This window comes from Barbus barbus (genome assembly GCF_936440315.1).
Source record: "Barbus barbus genome assembly, chromosome: 1".
Classification (NCBI taxonomy): domain Eukaryota; kingdom Metazoa; phylum Chordata; class Actinopteri; order Cypriniformes; family Cyprinidae; genus Barbus; species Barbus barbus.
In genome coordinates, this window is record NC_136729.1 from 2,011,738 (window position 1) to 2,030,834 (window position 19,097).

At 38.4% G+C, this 19,097-nt stretch overlaps 1 protein-coding gene across 1 annotated transcript in view; it reads right to left on the bottom strand.

The window, feature by feature from the left end:
- The window catches only part of LOC306872984 (protein NDRG2), a 37,034-nt gene extending 31,659 nt beyond the window's left edge, over positions 1-5,375 (bottom strand). Inside the window, exon 1 of the mRNA XM_079421965.1 lies at positions 5,128-5,375. The gene's annotated coding sequence lies outside the window, so the exon portion shown is untranslated. The remainder of the gene's footprint in view (positions 1-5,127) is intronic.
- Between the last annotated feature and the right edge of the window lie 13,722 nt (positions 5,376-19,097).

Consider the following 19,097-nt stretch of genomic DNA (forward strand, 5'->3'; position numbering starts at 1 on the left):
GTGTGTGTGTGTTTGTGTGTTTTGTGTGTGTGTGTGTTTGTGTGTGTGTGTGTGTGTGTGTGTGTGTTTAGCCATTTGCTCTTGGCTTTGTTTCTGTGTTTGTTCATTTTCAAAGTTTCGATGACAAAAGAAAAGAGAATGAGCCACAGGAACGACCATGGAGACGCGGAGAGATGCCAAAGCTCTCAGTGTTGCTTTGCTTCTCCTTTACTCATGTGTTTCCCACAGCGATGAGCCACATTCATCAGTCCAGCTGGAAAAGAGCAGCCAAACCTCCGATGGATTCACTACAACCACTATTATCTGTCTGTCTATCTGTCTGTCTATCTGTCTATCTATCTACCTATCTGGGTCATTCCTGGGATTCGGTAATATTTCAGTCCCCCAGAGTTTTATAAGGTGGTGGTTTACCAAAATTAATAGTTGGAAGCTTTCCGCAATACTTTGGTATGCCTATTATAATTAATAAAAAAAATAAAAAAAATATTATTATTGCATTTTAATTCTATTTAGCATAAAATAAGGTCTTATATCTACTTTAAACCAAGCATTTTGACATGTTCCTGAGGCACTTCACTGATATTGTACTTAAACAATTATTAACAAAATGTGCATATATGTGTCCTATGATTATTATAATGTATTTATTTTATTTTTTCTGCAATAATGTACACATTTATTAGTGTTCCTTTCTTGAAAACTATATATATATATATATATATATATATATATATATATATATATATTTTTTTTTTTTTTTTTTTTTTTTTTTTTCTCCTAAAAAAACAGATATTTTATATATAAAAAAAAAACTGACTATAACTCAGAGGATTCTACACCTATAGTAATTTAGGCTCTGCTCATATGTGACATAATTTACCATAAATGACATCATTCAGGTCTCTTTAATAGTGGAGCAGAATATGATTAGTAGTATCATACTTTTTATTCATATTTTTGAGGCATATTACAGTCAGGGAGGGTATTGTCAAGCTTAACAACCCCATCACAAATATATGTATTTCTCATTGTTACTGGGTTGTAAATATGTGACAGGGTTGAGTTAGTTATTTTATTTATTAATAATTTTAATTAAAAATATAAAATAGTCACTGTTTCCGTAAATAAATACTTATCAAAATCATAACAATTCATATTTTTCTTAGAAATTGAATATTTGATGTAATATGTCCATTTAAACTTTGACAAGCATTATACATCAGAAATTGCAGCAGAAAGACAATGTTGGTCATGCAGATATGTTGACCCAGAAATCCATCTATCCATCCATCCATCCATCCATCCGAATCATGCATGTCTTTTTCTCCAGCAGTATGAAGGAATCTCACTCTCGTCACGCTTGATGAATCTCAGCAGTCTGGATTTCATTGAATGGCTTGCTGATTCTCTCCCTCATTACGGCTCAGCGTGTACTTGTGATTTTTCAGAAAAGCACAATGACTTGGTTACAGAGAATCAAACATTCGACGTGATTAAGCGTCCTTGCGTAGCTGAAGTGCATCATTAAAGAGTCACATCACTGAAAGACAAACACACTCGCTCCTGGAACGACCTTCACGCTGGAGGCTCGTCACCATTTGGACACGACACAGAAAACCTCCAGATCTTTTTATGCAGATGTTATCTATGACCACGACCATGAGGACGTGACATCACTGAAACGCCTCGAACTCCTTCGCTTGTGTAAACCCTTGGTTTACCCAGAATTCTGCACCACTTCAGTGTTTCATAACTTAAAATCATTCAGAACACGCAGTCCACAAGAAGCAAGGCAAAACAAGAAAGTGTTTTCACACAAACACTGCATCAAAATTATTTTCTGTAATTGCTTTCACAGCATAAAAGTCACAAAACAACTCTACAGCAACACGTGGGCGGAGTCTAAATCACTGCAAAACTGTCATTATTGAGTCAGTTGCACTAATTAATGACCGGTTACAGCAAGCCATGACAATTCATTTACAGAGTATTCTTCAAATAGGTCTGGGTTTTAAAGCTATGAAACATCTCAACATTTCCAGTCTATTATGGAAAATATAGCTAAAAGTGCTTTACAGTGATTGCAATATTTACAACGATATTATTGCCAATATATCGTGAATATCCTTTATTGCACTGTCTGAATCTCAACTACCAAAACATTTTATCCCACTCAAGATACAGATCTTACAAATCGAGGTTCAAATCCACCTACAAACCAGTATTTCTCCTCTTCCTTCAGATGTACACAAGCTGAAGAGGGCAGAGTGAGGTGAGTGAATGAATGGGGAGAGAAACCCAGAGAGCAAAAATAGCTGGTGCTGAAGAGTTGGAGGATGTGTAGGAACAGAGAGAGCTTTGTACCACCAGGAGCAGATCCACAAAACACACGAGTCTGCAGCGTCACCTCAGTGACTGTTCATCTGTCTGTTTCACCCGTACTCTTCTCATCACTCCAGTCTTACACTGCACTGCAATGACACCTGGGAGGATTACACTTATTCAGTGCTTGTGCTGTTATACTCCACACATTTGCTATATTTCATACATTTATATTCAATTCAAACAGACAGATAGATAGAGTGATAGACAGAATGATAGATTGAATGATAGAATGAACAATATAATGATAGAACAATAGATAGATAGATCAATACATCGATAGATCGACAGATAGAAAAAATATAGAACGTTAGATAGAATGATACATTGAATGATAGAACTATAGATAAGACGATAGATTGAACAATAGAATAATATAATGATAGATAGATAGCTAGACAGACAGACAGACAGATAGATAGAATATAATAGAATTATAGATAGATAGTAAGATGGAATGATAAGAGTGAGAGAACGTTAGAATGAAAGAGCGATAGAACGATAGATTGAGCAACAGGACAATATCGATAGAATGATAGATTGAACAATATAATGATAGATAGAATGATGGAATGATAAAGAGAATGATAGAGCGATAGAAAGAACGTTAGAATGAAAGAACGATAGAGAGAACAATAGACAGATAAATGTTTGCTGACAGATGGATGGTTTATAGTCATTACACTATACTGAGTCAGTCTGAAACTATCTCTTCTACTCACTGCTGATGTCGTAATGATGTGCTGTAGTGCCGTACAATCACTCAGTACACAGCACAGACTACATGAACAACACTGGACTCCACATGGATCAGCGCTGGTGTGGTCTGCAGCTGTGAAGGAGGAGCTGACATTCTCTTTACCTTACAAGCCCAACACGAATAGAACCAAAACAACTCAGAATACCAGACTCAAAATAGGTGGCCAGAGTCCTGAGACCAGCTGCTCCTACATCAGTCTGAGCAGCTGTAATGGTGTGAAAGACAGCAGGGCGTTCATGTTAAGAGACTGGTGTTTTTAAAGGGACCTAAAACGTGGAGTTATGTAATTTACTCACACTCATGTTGTTACAAGCCTGTATGTCTTTCTGCTTTTCTGCGAAGCATAATGGACGGTGATTCAGTGCCAAGCTCAAAATAGCATAAGAAAAGACCAGAACTAGTCCATACAATTAGTGCACTATATTCCAAGTCATTCGAAGCTATATGCCAACTTTGTGTGAGGACTAAACTGAAAGTACAAAGCCTGTACAAGCTTGTAACTCACAGTAGGTCTGTCTTTGATGGTTTTATAAGTTATTGTTCAAAATCACTATATTGCATGGAGAAAATGAATGGGTTTTTACTTCCAGAACTCAGCTGTTGCATTAGAGGATGTTGGATGGGGAGGGGCTGGAAAACAAGAGGGATTGATGACATCAACTGAAAAGAAATATCGTTTCGGAGCAAGTCATTATGTAAACAATTATCACACTAGAAAGAGTGCAGTTACACCAAAAATCAGCCAGATTGAGTGTCGTGTGTCACCAAGCAATGCACAGTCTGACAGCCTGACTGGAGCTCAGACCAATCAATTTAGAGGACTAGAAACAACTAAATAGTTGTTGTTGGTTTTTATTGAAAGATTAAGACAAACACTGTTGAAATGTCCAGAGTAACAACAGTAACTATGGGGTTCATTTTGACTAAATTTGACATTACTCTCACAATGCTATCATATGACTTCAGAAGACATGAAATATAGTCATATAGACTGGTTTTATGGTGCGAATTATAGTCAATTTTTGTTGTAAATATAAAAAAAAATCGTTAATGTTGCATAAAGCTTTCCTTTGCGGTAAGACAAAAAAAAAAAAAAAAAACATGCTTTAGAGTAAATGGCAACATTGTATTTTTTTTGTGTGTGAACTATCCCTTTAAAGAGTGTATGACTCACTGTAGACCCCAGATAACTGTGTATCTCAGTGAGTCCAGCCGCATTTTCAGGGCACGGTGTTTGTGTGTTTGTTTCGTGCAGTCGTTTCTGGAAAGGCCCTTTGCGGGTTTGTCTGGTCCCTTTGACATTGACACACATTCTCCACAGCCACGGCGTACACAGATCTGCAGAAGCGCGGAAAAGCCCACGGCTGGAGGAGCAGCCCGCTGCGGGAGCCTGCGCTTTGCTTTTCAAATTCAACTTCACAACAACGAAATGCAACACGTACGCACCTCTCCTGCGCAAGATCTGCACAATCCACGAACAAAGACCACCATGAGTTAAACCACTAGTAAACTGACATGTTATAGCTCGTGTAATGTTTGCGCACTCACAGCCCATAAATCCACCAAAAACTCTTGGAGAAATATGGGCTGGTTCTGTAATGCTTGCAACAAAAATTATATATGCATTCATGGCTCATATTAAGCAAGCTGGATTTATTGTTGCATTATGTTTACAAGTTTCCAGCTGCTGGAACAGATTAGGGTCACGTCTCGTGTGTCGTCTAAAACGCTTCACTATCGGCATTTATGGTTTATGAATATTTATGCTTTATTCCATTGTGCACAACAACCGGCAGTTAAAGGCAATATATGATTGCATGCATTAAAAACATTAACGCGACACATAGATGAATGTAACTTAATATTGCATGCATTATGTATGTATGTATGTATGTATATATATATATATATATATATATATATATATATATATATATATATATATATATATATACTGTTATAAAGCCATAGGAATTTGCACTTACCTCTTATGCAAAATAATTATGATGTCGATGTGCCCAAGTTCCCTAAAATACAGAAATGAGCAAAAGTCGACACTCCTTTTTCTGTGAAATATATATGTATTTTTCACAGTCTTGACCCTGGGTCGCTCCCAGCGCTCTTGAGCTCGCACTTTCTTTCCAGCAGCGTTTGTTATTTTCTCTCCCTCTTTTCCTCTCTGTCTGTATTACCCCGTTTTTGTCCTTTCTGGAGCAACAGAAAAAAAAATCGTACAAAAAAATATGGAACCGTCAATCAAATAAGTCGACTTGAGTTATGGGTGGGGGTGCACAAAATTAGCCAATGAGCTCGAGTCGCTGATGCTGAGGTGTTTTGAGGCCAGTTGTGTGGCGCATGTGTTACAAGAAATAAGCCTGCCCCAAACCCAGCAACATATCGACAAACAGACGCTAAAAGTCGACGAAAGCCCGCTCTTCTGAATCGGCTCCCCCTGTTTTCGCAATGGTTCGCTCCCGTTGTTGAATCGCCTTGTGGAACAAAACGCGTTCACATTCCAAGGTTCTGGTTACAGCTGCGCTCTGAAGCAAGAGACCTGCGCGTGTGATTTGGGCCGCGTCAGAAGATATAAATACACTAATCTCTCATTTATTGCAGAAACGCACAGGATATGCAAAATGGGGTCGACGAGTGATTTGTGAAAACGAACGGAAAAGCGGACGCTCCTCATCATAAAAGTCCAGTACTGATGGAGTAACGTTATTAGTACGCTACACACAATTACGAGACAAAATAATTAAAACCTCTATAGAGCGACACTTAATCAGAACCGTTTCTCTGTCAGATAAAATTTAGGCTGCCATAGTGACTATACTGTGGTATATGAATATTAGGATATTAATGATCAGTAGATTTCTATAGGTGTGAAAGTATCTGAAAACACTTTACAAGTGCCATTTTGGACAAAGAGACTGGATATCAAAGTTTGACTATTACAATGTTTCACACAGGTTGTATGATTGACATGTAAATGTGTATTGAGTCATTAAAGATCTGTTCCAAATAAATCAAGTGATTTCTGGGTTACTGGAATGAGTATTTCCTTTGACATTGGCCGTATTGAAAGGTTGTTGGGAGTTTATTATTTAGAATAATTATAGATATCTTCATGAAACCAAATTGCGTTCACATCCAAATGGTTATTAGGCTAAACTCTGAACCCAAACCACAAAGTATTTCTATGAACTGTTTTACAGCTGTTTTACAGCATTCAAACTGACATGATTACAGGAAAAGTCACCCATAAATAATAATCACCTAACTATAATCTAATTATCATTTAGCTGCTGAACACAAATATTTGAAAGAAAAGTTAGGAGTCCAAACAGCATTGGACCCCATTGATTTTCATTGTATTAACAATGGTATAAACAAACAAAGATTTTTTATTTCAATTATAGCAGATTAATCAGTGTAGATTAATAACAATTTGGATGTAAATTAGAGCTGCATGATGAACAAGTCTTTAATTGTAATTAAACAATTAAACTAATAATAATTTTATTTGGCAACTATCAAAGGTACTCAGAAATCACTTTCTTTTTTTCGTTTTTTTTTTTTTTTTTTGTGCAGATCCACTGCAGAAACTGAGCATGCATGTAAGACAAGCTATGGGTTAATAATATATAAAACATTTCTTCTCAAAATGCACAGTTTCAATTAGTCTTATATAGTCAAATCATAGTAAACTTTGATCTCATTTGAGGTGACATAGGCAAAGTCCCCCCCAAAAAAGCACTGAGCCACGTGTACGGCTCAATTCAGCGGGTTCAGTCCGTCCAGGAGCATGTTGGGAAATATCCAGGGTCTCACGGTCCTCTTTAACTCAGCTATATGGGAAGTTCAGATCCCTGTTGCACAACGTGAACCTTTACAGAAGATAACATTTAACTGACCTCAGGATTCGTGCTGAAAAACAACATCTGCCAGCCACCATGTGCCTTTTCTCCACAACTTACGAGAGTCTGTAGACTCGTGCTAAACCTGATGACAGAAAGCAGTTGTTTTTCCAACACACTTGAACATATCAATAAGATTATGCATAAGTCAAAATGGACGTTTACACAGTTTGAGTCAACATGAAGCCAATTTTATTTTCATTATGTGAAGTCTGTGCTCACATAAAATCACCGTGATTTTAACCGTAAAAAAAACTACAGTAAAAACCTGTTAAATGGTTAATTGTAACTTCCCCTAATATAAAGTATACAGTGAAAAACTGTAATAGACATTTCACACAATTTTACGGTAAAATACCGTTTTTTGGAAGCGAAAAAGAATAATTCCCTGCGTTGCATTTCAAATCTGATGTTTTTTTCTTTGAAATAGCTATGTTTCTTCTTAGTTTTTTTCTTATCAGTTATGTTTATTAGGGTTGTATGTTACATCTAATGTTTATTGCATATTTCTTTGGTTCATCATGTGACTTTCTCATCACCACGTGATTTTGATGATTATCAGTGTAGGTACAAAACAGATTTCAGAACTTCAATAGGTTGGTATATTAACATGAAATACGGTTTTTAATTGTAAGTTTAAGTTAAATCCGTAAACCCTAAAACATTGCTATTGTATTTTTTACGGTAAAATTCTAGCAACCACAGCTGCTGTTTTTTTTTTTTTTTACCGTAATTTTTATGGGGTTTTTTTACAGTGCAGCACATGATCGACAGATTAGCTTCATTGCAGTGAAAAGAGTGGAACGAGTCTGAAATTGTGCAGGAAAGCAGTGAGCCAGCTTTCTGAAAGCACAGCTGAAGCTCTGACATGAGCATTGATTAGCAGATGTGAAGGTCAGCGTGTCAGCGCAGCCAAAGCTCAAATGATTACACTTCAGACAGATGGAGCATCACTTTCCCTCCACGCTCTTGTGATACACCATCCCTTTGAAATCAGCCGTGCCGTGAAATAGATGATTCAGATAAAAACATTTTGGCTGGGACTTGCTTTTATCCGTTTGGGAATCGATTGGATCGTGAAAAGTGGGTGTTACACAGCAGAGTTTGAAACACCAGCGGCACCCATTGATTTGAGGATTTATGTATTTTTTAATTAATTGCTGGTTTGTTTATTCATAACCACAATAAAGCACACATGAAAACAATATATGCAATGTTCTAATATTATAATATTTTACAAATTTTCTTCTGCAATTATATAAGAATTTTCAGTTTAATATTTGAAACAAATTTACCATTTTAACTTTCTTTCTAAATCAAATCTATCAAAACAAACAAATAAATAAAGAAGGAAAATGATATAATAATTTTATATAATTTAAAAAGAAAAATATTTCCTTTAAATGATTAAAACATTAGCAATTACGTAAGAAATTTCAGTTTAAAAATTGATTAAAAAAATATGCAATTTTAACTTGTAATTTATTTTGTGTTTGATTGTTTGCTTATAGAATTAAAATGATCATAACAATAAAACATTCATAAAAATATACAATAACATTAATACTATTTTAATAATATTGCCTTAAAACAATATAATAACAATTATACGAGCAATTTTACTGTTATATTTGATAAAACAAAATCTACAATTTTAATTTATTATGTAATTTATTCATGCATTAATTTTTCATGGCAAACCCAGATTAGAAATGAAAATAATCATAATTACACTATAGGCATTTAAATAATCATAAAACTTAATAACAAAGTAATTTATTATACATTTATTATTATACACTGTAAAAAAAATATTTAATTACAAAAAAGGTTGGGCAAAGTTTAAGGCAACCAGCTTCAGCAGATTTTTGAGTTTCCTCAACTTCTTGTTTTAAGTTTATTCAACAAAATGTTGAGAAATTTCCTAGAAAAATAAGTTGAGAGAACTCAAAAATCTGCTGAAGCTGGTTGCCTTAAACTTTTAAGTTGGCTCAACTTTCTTTTTTTTTATAGTGTAATAATACTACAACCATTTAACAATATTTTCGTTCAACAACAACAAGCCCTTTCAATGTAATATTTTACAGAAAACTAAGAAGTTGAACTTATTGTGCTAATCAGCTCTGACAAGTAATTTGTGCAGCCTGAACACGCGACACAATCACATCCAGTCAGAGCTGGTGTTGAATACAGGGTCAGTTTGATTTCATGATGACCTCATTCTTTGTTGAGACTCAGTTTCAAATCTTATAAGCTATTTTTCGCCTCATGTTAACAATCTGGTATTAATGAGAAAGAAAGTGGCTTTGTGACTTTGTTGAACTGTAGATGTACTGTATGACACAAACCTGCAGACAGTGTGCCACTATTTCAGTCTAACAGAGCGTCTGCTAAATTAAAGTGTCCCATAGAAAGTAACAAACAATGTGACCCGTTGACAAAGACCACAGCGAACGCCAGCTAAAAGTACACACAACAATGAAGCAGTGCAGTTTGGCAGGAGCTGGTTTCAGGGAAACACTTCTCAGGTTCAATGGCATCGTGTTTGAACCCAGCGGTCAGATGTTTGGCCGGAAAGGGAGATTTATTTTGATTTTGATAAGGATTTCTCTCTGTGAGGTGATGTTTCCAGAACACAGGGGTATTTTAGGTCACAGTTATCTGCTGAAAGAAACGCAGGCTCTGCTGTTAAAGCTGATTTAGACTAAATGTGCTGGCTAAATGATCATTAAAGGGAAAGTTCACCCAAAAAAAGCATTCACTCGCCCTTATGCTGTTCCAAACCTGTATAAGTTTCTTTCTTCTGTTGAACTTAAATGACCGTATTTTAAAGAATAACCAATCAGCTGCTGGTAGCTATTGTCTTCTAGAATGGAAAGAAATACTATTGAAGTCAATGGCTACCATCAAATAGTTGGTTACTCATAGTCTTCAAAATACAATCTTTTACGTTCAACAGAAGAAGAAAAAAACTTTGGAACAACCCATGAGTGCAAGTAAATGACAGAATTTAAAATTTTGGGGTGAATTATCACTATAACGTTAATGAAGGAAAGAACTACATTACCATGAAGCATTGCAAATAATAGACAGTAATCAAAATACAAATAATGGATACTTGATTAAGATGAGTTTCAGATGTTGATTATGTACATAGAAAAAATTAAATGAAATAAATGATTTTTTCTTTTTAAATAAATTATTGTATAATCATGATAGGGATCTATAAAACATGATAAAAATAATTTTGTTATATAAATATAAGGTATATGCAACCGTATAAAAAAATCAAGCAATTATGAGCCATGAGGAGGACCAAAAATGTCCACCCTGTTAGGGACAAATGAACAACAATTTTAAATATTTATGAATGTCAAATTTAAAATTTTAAAAAAGTTTAAATGCACCACTTCTTCAACTTAAACATAAATTGCTGTCACTATCATCACTATGTACACTAAATGTGTCCAGCCTGTTAGGTTTTCTGACTTAACAGGGTGGACATTTTGACCTAAAATCAGCCATTGCAGCCAAGTCTGAGCAAAACAAACAAACTAAAAATGCTTACACAGAAGGTCTGTCAAATAAAAATTGAATGTTTGTTTGTTTGTTTTTTAAATGACACTTTTACAATAAGAATGTATATTTACTTTTTTTTCATAACAGGGTAGACATGTTGAAGTAGTCCACATCAGATTGGAAAGAGAAAATAAATAAAAAAGACCATTATCAAAACAGTGGCTCTGACTCACCTTCCCCAGTTGTTTATCCTTCAAGGAAATTATGTCAGCTGTTTGAAAAGATGTAATTTACTTTTTTCAGACTTTCATTTAAAGGGCCAAAAGTCGAATGTAACGGACAATATTTTGACAATATATATATATTTTTATTATTATTTTTATGAATTTAAGGAATTTAATACTTGGAAAATATATATACATTAATGCAGAGGTGGGGATCCTTGATCCTGGAAGGCCACCTTCCTGCAGAGTTTAGCTCCAACCCTGAAAAACCCTGGAAAAAAAAATACCTAGCTGCGTCCTGAAGACCTTGATTAGGGTTGGAGCTAAACTCTAGAGGGACACCGGACCTCCAGGATCAACGTTCCCCACCTCTGCATTAAAGGAAACTATTACTGATATACCAAACAAGGTGAAAAAAAAAATCAGATTAAGTGTTGAATTAATAATCAAAATGGCAGACAGGCCTGGGAACATAGGAAAAATTATGATATTTTTATATAAATAAAAACTCTTTTTTTCAACATCATCAATTGTAAAGTTGTCTTTGACGTAAAAAAAAAAAAACTGAACTTTAACCATATTTAAGGCAATTATATCATCTTTACTGGGGACACAAAAGGCACCGAATACCAGGAATGACCCATATATGCAAACCTTTTAGTTTGAGAGATGTTTCTCTTTAACTTAGAAGTGAAAAATCAATTTGTCAATGGGATTACCAATCCTATACATTTTCTCATTGATTGATATTTTGTTTTTCTTGTGTATAACTGATTGTTGAATTATTTTTGTACAATGCAACTAAATGAATAATTGCAAGAAAACATGTTTTGTTTGAAACTTTTCAAATAGAGAAAAATGAAAAGTGAAGAAATGCCTGTAATATTTTGTTTTGCATGGTAAAAGACATTGTAAAAATACATGTACATTCACTCAAGCAATTATTTTAAATTCAACCAGTGTACTTAATTATAATATTATGATGAAAGAAAACTAATATAATTAAGATATTTTAAATAAATTAGAATTTAGTATATACATGTTTTTGTTATTATATAATTTATTAGACATTTAGAAACATTGATTAAACAATCAATTGCACATTAAATTTTTAAGTATAAACTAAAATAGTATTTTCTAAAACACTCCAATTGCCACAGTGTGGTGCGGGAGAAACACATGAAGAGGATAACAACAAGCAGTCTTTAATAATCCATATAAGGGTAATTCATCACAGGAAGGCAGCAAACACACGTATACATAAACGACACCGGACGAAGAAAAACTGAACTGAATACGGGGAATATAAATGAGGATAGCGACTCAATCACCCATGAGGGAAAAGGAGGCTTATCAGTGTGTAAATTATTTAGCATATTATTTATAAAAATAGTGTATATTGTAAAACAGTATATCCTCTATATAATTATATTCAACACTAAAATGATGACGATGTTAGTGTCCACATCTTTTTGGCAAAAGTACAGCAAGCTTATTTGCAACAAGTAACCACTGACCGTACAACTGTATTCACATTCAGTAAAGCTTTAAAACTGTTGTTTCTCTCTGTCATGTACATTGGCAGCAGGTGTGTGTGTGTGTGTGTGAGTGTGTTTGTGTGGACAGCTGCGGAGGTCTGGAAAAGGGAAGCCTGTTTTCCTGCTCGTCTCTCTTGTCTGATTGGCTGAGGGTGATTTCGCAGACGGTGAGATCATCACACTAGAGGCTGACCTACATTAGTGTGACATCAGACTCTCACATACACACACTTACTTACTCAGCAGCGTTTGCTCATTAAATCTCCTGAAACAGGACAGACGTCTTCAGACTCAGCCCTGCAGTCTCTAATCGCATGAGATTTCGAAAATCTCTCCAAATCAGGTCGAGAGTGTGAAAGAGCGCACGCACGCGCTCACACACACACACACAGTGCTACTGTCACGCACGACTGTGCCCAGATCAGCAGAGAAAACACTACATGATCAGCTTCAGCTTTTTAATAAACAGCTATTACTGCGGCTGAGAAGAGGCCCAGACTCAGAAGAACAGCATAAACAATGAGAGATTTCAATACGCACAGAATAACCAGATGATGTATTATATGCGATCATTTGCAATACACACAACAGAAAAATGCACGCAATTTCATCCCACAATGCACTGTGATAGACCTTCCATTTCCATGAGTTTTTTTCAGATTGCCAGAAGACATTTTTGATTGAAATATGCAAAATAGCATCTGTATTTTTGAGATAATAATTGTAAACATGCAGCACAATGAGGTGAGTAGCTGCTTTAATGCAGTACATTTAAAGTTGTATAACTTTTGTAATATGTTTGTTTTATAATTTAAAGGAGCACTTCTATAAATGTACACAGACTTTTAGAAATATATGCTGATCAAGCCACTTAAATCATATAAACTACAGTTTGATTATTTACTGAAGAATGTCACTTAAAGTATTGTTTAATCATTTTGTGAAATATTGATGTTATCAAACGTATTTGTGTGATCGGATCACTCAGAATGGTTTCAGACTGACAGCTGAACATCATTAATTACACGTTACTCACTAATGTTTGTTGTCAGTTGTTGAAGCCCTAAGACTAACAAGCGCGGATTCCAAATCTTCAATACTGATCTTGCTGGATCTGTCTGCTGCTTTTGACACGGTTAACCACCAGATGCTCCTGTCAACCCTATTGGTAAAGGGCATCTCAGGAACCGTACTCCAGTGGTTTGAGTCTTATCTCTCAGTTAGGTCCTTCAAGGTATCTTGGAGAGGTGAGGTATCTAAGTCACAACATCTAACTACTGGGGTGCCTCAGGGCTCAGTTCTTGGACCACTTCTCTTTTCTGTCTACATGGCATCACTAGGTTCTGTCATTCAGAAACATGGCTTTTCATGTCACTGCTATGCTGATGACACTCAACTCTACCTCTCATTCTATCCTGATGATCCGACGATAGCTGCTCGCATCTCAGCTTCTAACAGACATTTCTTGCTGGATGAAGGACCATCACCTTCAACTCAACCTAGCTAAGACAGAACTGCTTGTGGTTCCAGCAAACCCATCGTTTCATCACAATTTCACCTTCAAGTTAGGCTCATCAACCATAACTCCTTCAAAAAAAAAAAAAAAAGTTGTGACGTATTGTCAAGTATGGTGACCCATACTCGAAATTGGTGCTCTGCGTTTAACCCATCCAAGTGCACACACACAACAGTGAGTAGTGAACAAATGCGCACACACACACACCGTGAATACACACCCGGAGCAGTGGGCAGCCATTTATGCTGCAGCGCCCGGGGAGCAGTTGGGGGTTCGGTGCCTTGCTCAAGGGCACCTCAGTCGTGGTATTGAGTGTGGAGAGAGCGCTGGACATTCACTCCCCCCACCTACAATCCCTGCCGGCCGGGGACTCGAACCCGCAACCTTTCGATTACGAGTCCAATTCTCTAACCATTAGGCCACGACTTCACGACTTCAAAATCAGCCAGAAACATTGCTAAAAGTGCCTGGTCCTGTAGATTTGCTTTATTCAACATCAAGAAGATCAGGCTCTTTCTTTCGGAACATGCTTCACAACTCCTTGTTCAGGCTCTTGTTCTGTCCAGGCTGGACTATTGCAATACTCTCTCGGCAGGTCTTCCAGCCAGTTCAATCAAACCTTTACAATTCTAACTCTATTCTTAAAAAAAAAAAACCTAACACTAGCTTTTCTAATCTTTTTGTATTCTACCTATTTGTTTTCTTTTTATTTATACAATTAACAAAAACAGAAAAGGCCTCTAACACTAGCTTGCACTATTCTTTTTCGCGGGATAGGGCCAACCTATCCCGCGGCATCAGAGAGGCCAAGAGACAGTACTCCAGGAGGATAGCCCATCGTTTCAGCGACAGCAGAGACACGCGGAGCCTGTGGCAGGGGATACAGACCATTACGGATTACAAGCCCCCACCACAGACCTGTGACAGCACCATCCCCCTGCTGAACGAGCTGAATGCCTTCTTTGCTCGCTTTGAGGCACAAAACAGCACCACTGCACAGAAGACTCCACCTCCTCCCGGCGACCAGGTGATGACGCTGTCCCCGGACAGCGTGAGGAGGTCCCTCAGCAGGATCAATGCACGCAAAGCTCCGGGTCCTGACAACATTCCTGGGCGTGTACTGAGAGACTGTGCAGTGGAACTCACTGATGTCTTCACAGACATCTTCAACATCTCGCTAAATCAGGCCGTTGTCCCCACATGCTTCAAAGCTACCACCATCATTCCAGTCCCGAAGAAGTCATCTCCATCCTGTTTCAATGACTACCGTCCAATAGCACTCACTCCTAATCTCATGAAGTGCTTTGAACGGCTAGTCATGCACCACATCAAGTCTGTCCTCCCCCTCTCACTTGACCCCTTCCAGTTTGCATATAGGTCCAACCGCTCGACCGATGATGCCATCGCCACTGCCCTCCACCCAGCCCTCACACATCTGGACAAAAAAGACTCATATGTCAGGATGCTGTTCATAGACTTCAGTTCAGCATTCAACACAATCATCCCTCAACAGCTCACACACAAACTGGTCCAGCTGGGGCTCAACACCTCTCTGTGCAACTGGCTGCTGGACTTCCTGGCCGGGAGACCTCAAGCAGTACGGGTTGGCAGTAACACATCCAGCACCATCACACTGAACACTGGGGCCCCCCAAGGATGTGTGCTGAGCCCCCTCCTCTTCACTCTGCTGACCCACGACTGCACACCGTCACACAACTCTAACCTGATCATTAAGTTTGCGGATGACACAACTGTGGTGGGTCTCATCAGCAACAGAGATGAGACAAACTACAGGAGCGAGGTGAGCCGCCTGGCCGGGTGGTGCAGTGACAACAATCTCTCTCTGAATGTGGAGAAGACGAAGGAGATTGTTGTTGACTTCAGGAGAGTACACACTCAGCATGCCCCTCTGACCATCAACAGTGCGACTGTGGAGAGAGTGAGCAGCACCAAGTTCCTGGGTGTGCACATCACAGAGGACCTCTCCTGGACTAACAACACTGTAGCACTGGCCAAGAAAGCACAGCAGCGTCTCTACTTCCTCCGCAAACTCAGAAGAGCCAGAGCCCCGACCCCATCATGTGCACCTTCTACAGAGGCACCATTGAGAGCATCCTAACCAGCTGCATCACTGTGTGGTATGGCGCTTGCAACGCATCCTGCCGCAAGTCACTTCAGCGAATAGTGAGAGCAGCTGAGAAGATCATTGGTGTCTCTCTCCCCTCCCTCCAGGACATCTACAGCACCCGTCTCACCCGCAAAGCCCTCCGCATTGCAGGTGATCCCACCCACCCGACACACAGCTTCTTCAGTCTGCTGCCATCAGGGAGGATACTGCGGAGTCTCCAGGCGAGGACCAGCAGACTGAAGGACAGCTTCATACATCAGGCTGTCAGGAAGCTGAACTCCCTCCCGTCCCTGCCCCCCCTCCCCTCTTTTCACCCCATACAACACTGAACTCTGACACTATGAGACCCCCCCCCCCCCCCCCCCCCCCCCCCTCCGGCTCCCCACACCCACACCCCCAGGACCAGCCACCCCCACCTACTTACAAACTGTGACCAGCACCTCTCACTTGTGCAGCATTGGACTGATCACTACCTCATCCAGCATTGACTGCAAACTACCTCCTCGGATAGTCTCATAAAAAGACTGTTCTCCTCTCAATTTAACAGACTGACAAGCTCTTTTTGCACTACACACATATCTGCACAGTTTTTGGTTTATTTAACTGGTTTGCATCTATTCTGCCATGTGCCTTATGTCACTTTATCTTTTTTTATTTTTCTACAATGTCCTCAGACTGACAAGCTCTTTTTGCACTACACATATATCTGCACAGTTTTGGTTTATTTAACTGGTTTGCACTCCATCTATTCTGCCATGTGCCTTATGTCACTTTATCTATCTTTTTTATTTTTAATTTTCTACAATGTTCTCAGATTGATAAGCTCTTTTTGCACTACAAATATATCTGCACAGTTTTGTTTTTATTTAACTGGTTTGCATGCCATGCGCCTTATGCCACTTTATCTATTTCTTTATTTTTTATTTTTTCTACAATGAACTTACTTGTATAGCTAAAGAGTTGTATGTACATATGTTTAAACCGTATTATCTGCATTTGAACGTGTTTAATGTTAACTGTTTACACCAAGGGTCTGAGGGTAACGCAATTTCAATTCTCTGTATGTATGTGCTGTACATGTGGAAGAATTGACAATAAAGCAGACTTGACTTGACTTGACTTGACTATTCTATCTGTTTTCTTTTTATTTGTTATATAACAACATAAGTCGTGGCCTAATGGTTAGAGAATTGGACTCGTAATCGAAAGGTTGTGGGTTCGAGTCCCCGGCCGGCAGGGATTGTAGGTGGGGGGAGTGAATGTCCAGCGCTCTCTCCACCCTCAATACCACGACTGAGGTGCCCTTGAGCAAGACACCGAACCCCCAACTGCTCCCCGGGCGCCGCAGCATAAAATGACTGCCCACTGCTCCGTGCGTGCGCGTGCGTGCGAGTGTGCGTGTGTGCGTGTCTGCGTGCGTGCATTTGTTCACTACTCACTGCTGTGTGCGTGCACTTGGATGGGTTAAACGCAGAGCACCAATTTCGAGTATGGGTCACCATACTTGACAATACGTCACGACAAACAAACAAACAAAATAATTTAAAAAACAAACAACTACGTGTGCTGTGTTAAGCTAACTGAGACTTGTTATAGCACTTGCATATCATTGTTCTTTTGTTGATTTTGATTGCTTCCATTGTCCTCATTTGTAAGTCGCTTTGGATAAAAGTGTCTGCTAAATGACTAAATGTAATATATATATGATTAAATGTGCTAAGTGATAACACATTTATCAATCAAGAAAAAGGCATTAGGTGAATCACTCACTGTCATAGTGTGATGTGTAAACACTAGTGTGCTGGTAGTCAGCAGTTTTCGTAGTGCCCTAGTAAGAGTTTCTCTTTGTGTCTTGTTCTCTAAAGCATCTCATGTCACTCACGGCCCGCTTTGTTCACTCTCATTTACATTCTAGCAAGTTACCCTTAGACCAACATCGGCACAATGCAGCCTGCAGAGGGTCAAACACACACACACACACAGATACACACACCGCACTGCATAGTCACATTTTCTAAAGATCATGTTATCCAACACCACTGAACACACACACACACACACACACACACACACAAACACAAACTCATACACTTGGTCAGGAACAAACACTGTCTTGGCAACGGTGCTGCACACATGACCTTCTCAAAGAAACACACAGGTATTTCAGCACACACACGAGCCAGATTCACTGCAGCACACACATAAATCACCTCGTGGCCAAACATCCTGAAGGATCTCCCATGCTGTGCATTTTACACCAGGGTGTCTGTGTTCTTGTTGCGTTTCTGGTTTGGTGAGTCCATTATGTCTATTTGCCTGTCAGCGTGAAGTCTGCATGAAATGCTTGTCACATCACGCATGTACATCTGTGTGTGTGTTTGCATGGACTCGTGTTTGCCTAACCATGAGACCTGAGCTTCAGCAAACAGTCGAGATTGAGTGTGATTGCAGAAAGTTGTGCAACTCTCTGTTTGGAGAAGTGTGCGGTTGTGTGTCTGACCTCTGCTTATTTAAGCAAGTGAATGTGCAGGTGTGTTAGTTGTGTTTGCCGTGTAAGTGTGTGTTGATCACTGTACAGTGAAGAGTGTTAGCATGCAGTTATTTAAGATTGATGCTCAGACAGACAGACAAACATACAGATAGATAGATAGATAGATAGATAGATAGATAGATAGATAGATAGATAGATAGATAGATAGATAGATAGATAGATAGATAGATAGACTGACAGTTAGACAGAGATATTGATTAAAAGATACAATGACATATAGATGGTGAATATTAACAAATTTCCCCACAGCAGTAAATAAAATGGAGTGATGGATATTAAAGTAAAAGAGACAGGATTATAAAACAAAGACAGAGGGAGAATAAAGGATGGAGAAAGAGCAGACATGAAGAAGCAGAGAAGCTGAGAGGAGAGAGAGAGATATGCATGAGAGGATGTGTGTGTTCACTGCACTGGAATGATTGTGAGCAGTGATGCGTCAGATGTGCAGCACTGTCTCACACACACACACACACACAGAACGCTTCACTAATGAATATTCGTGTCCGGATGGCGGGCCATTCTGCCATCTGTGGCATGTTTCACACAGTAATTGTTCTCTTCA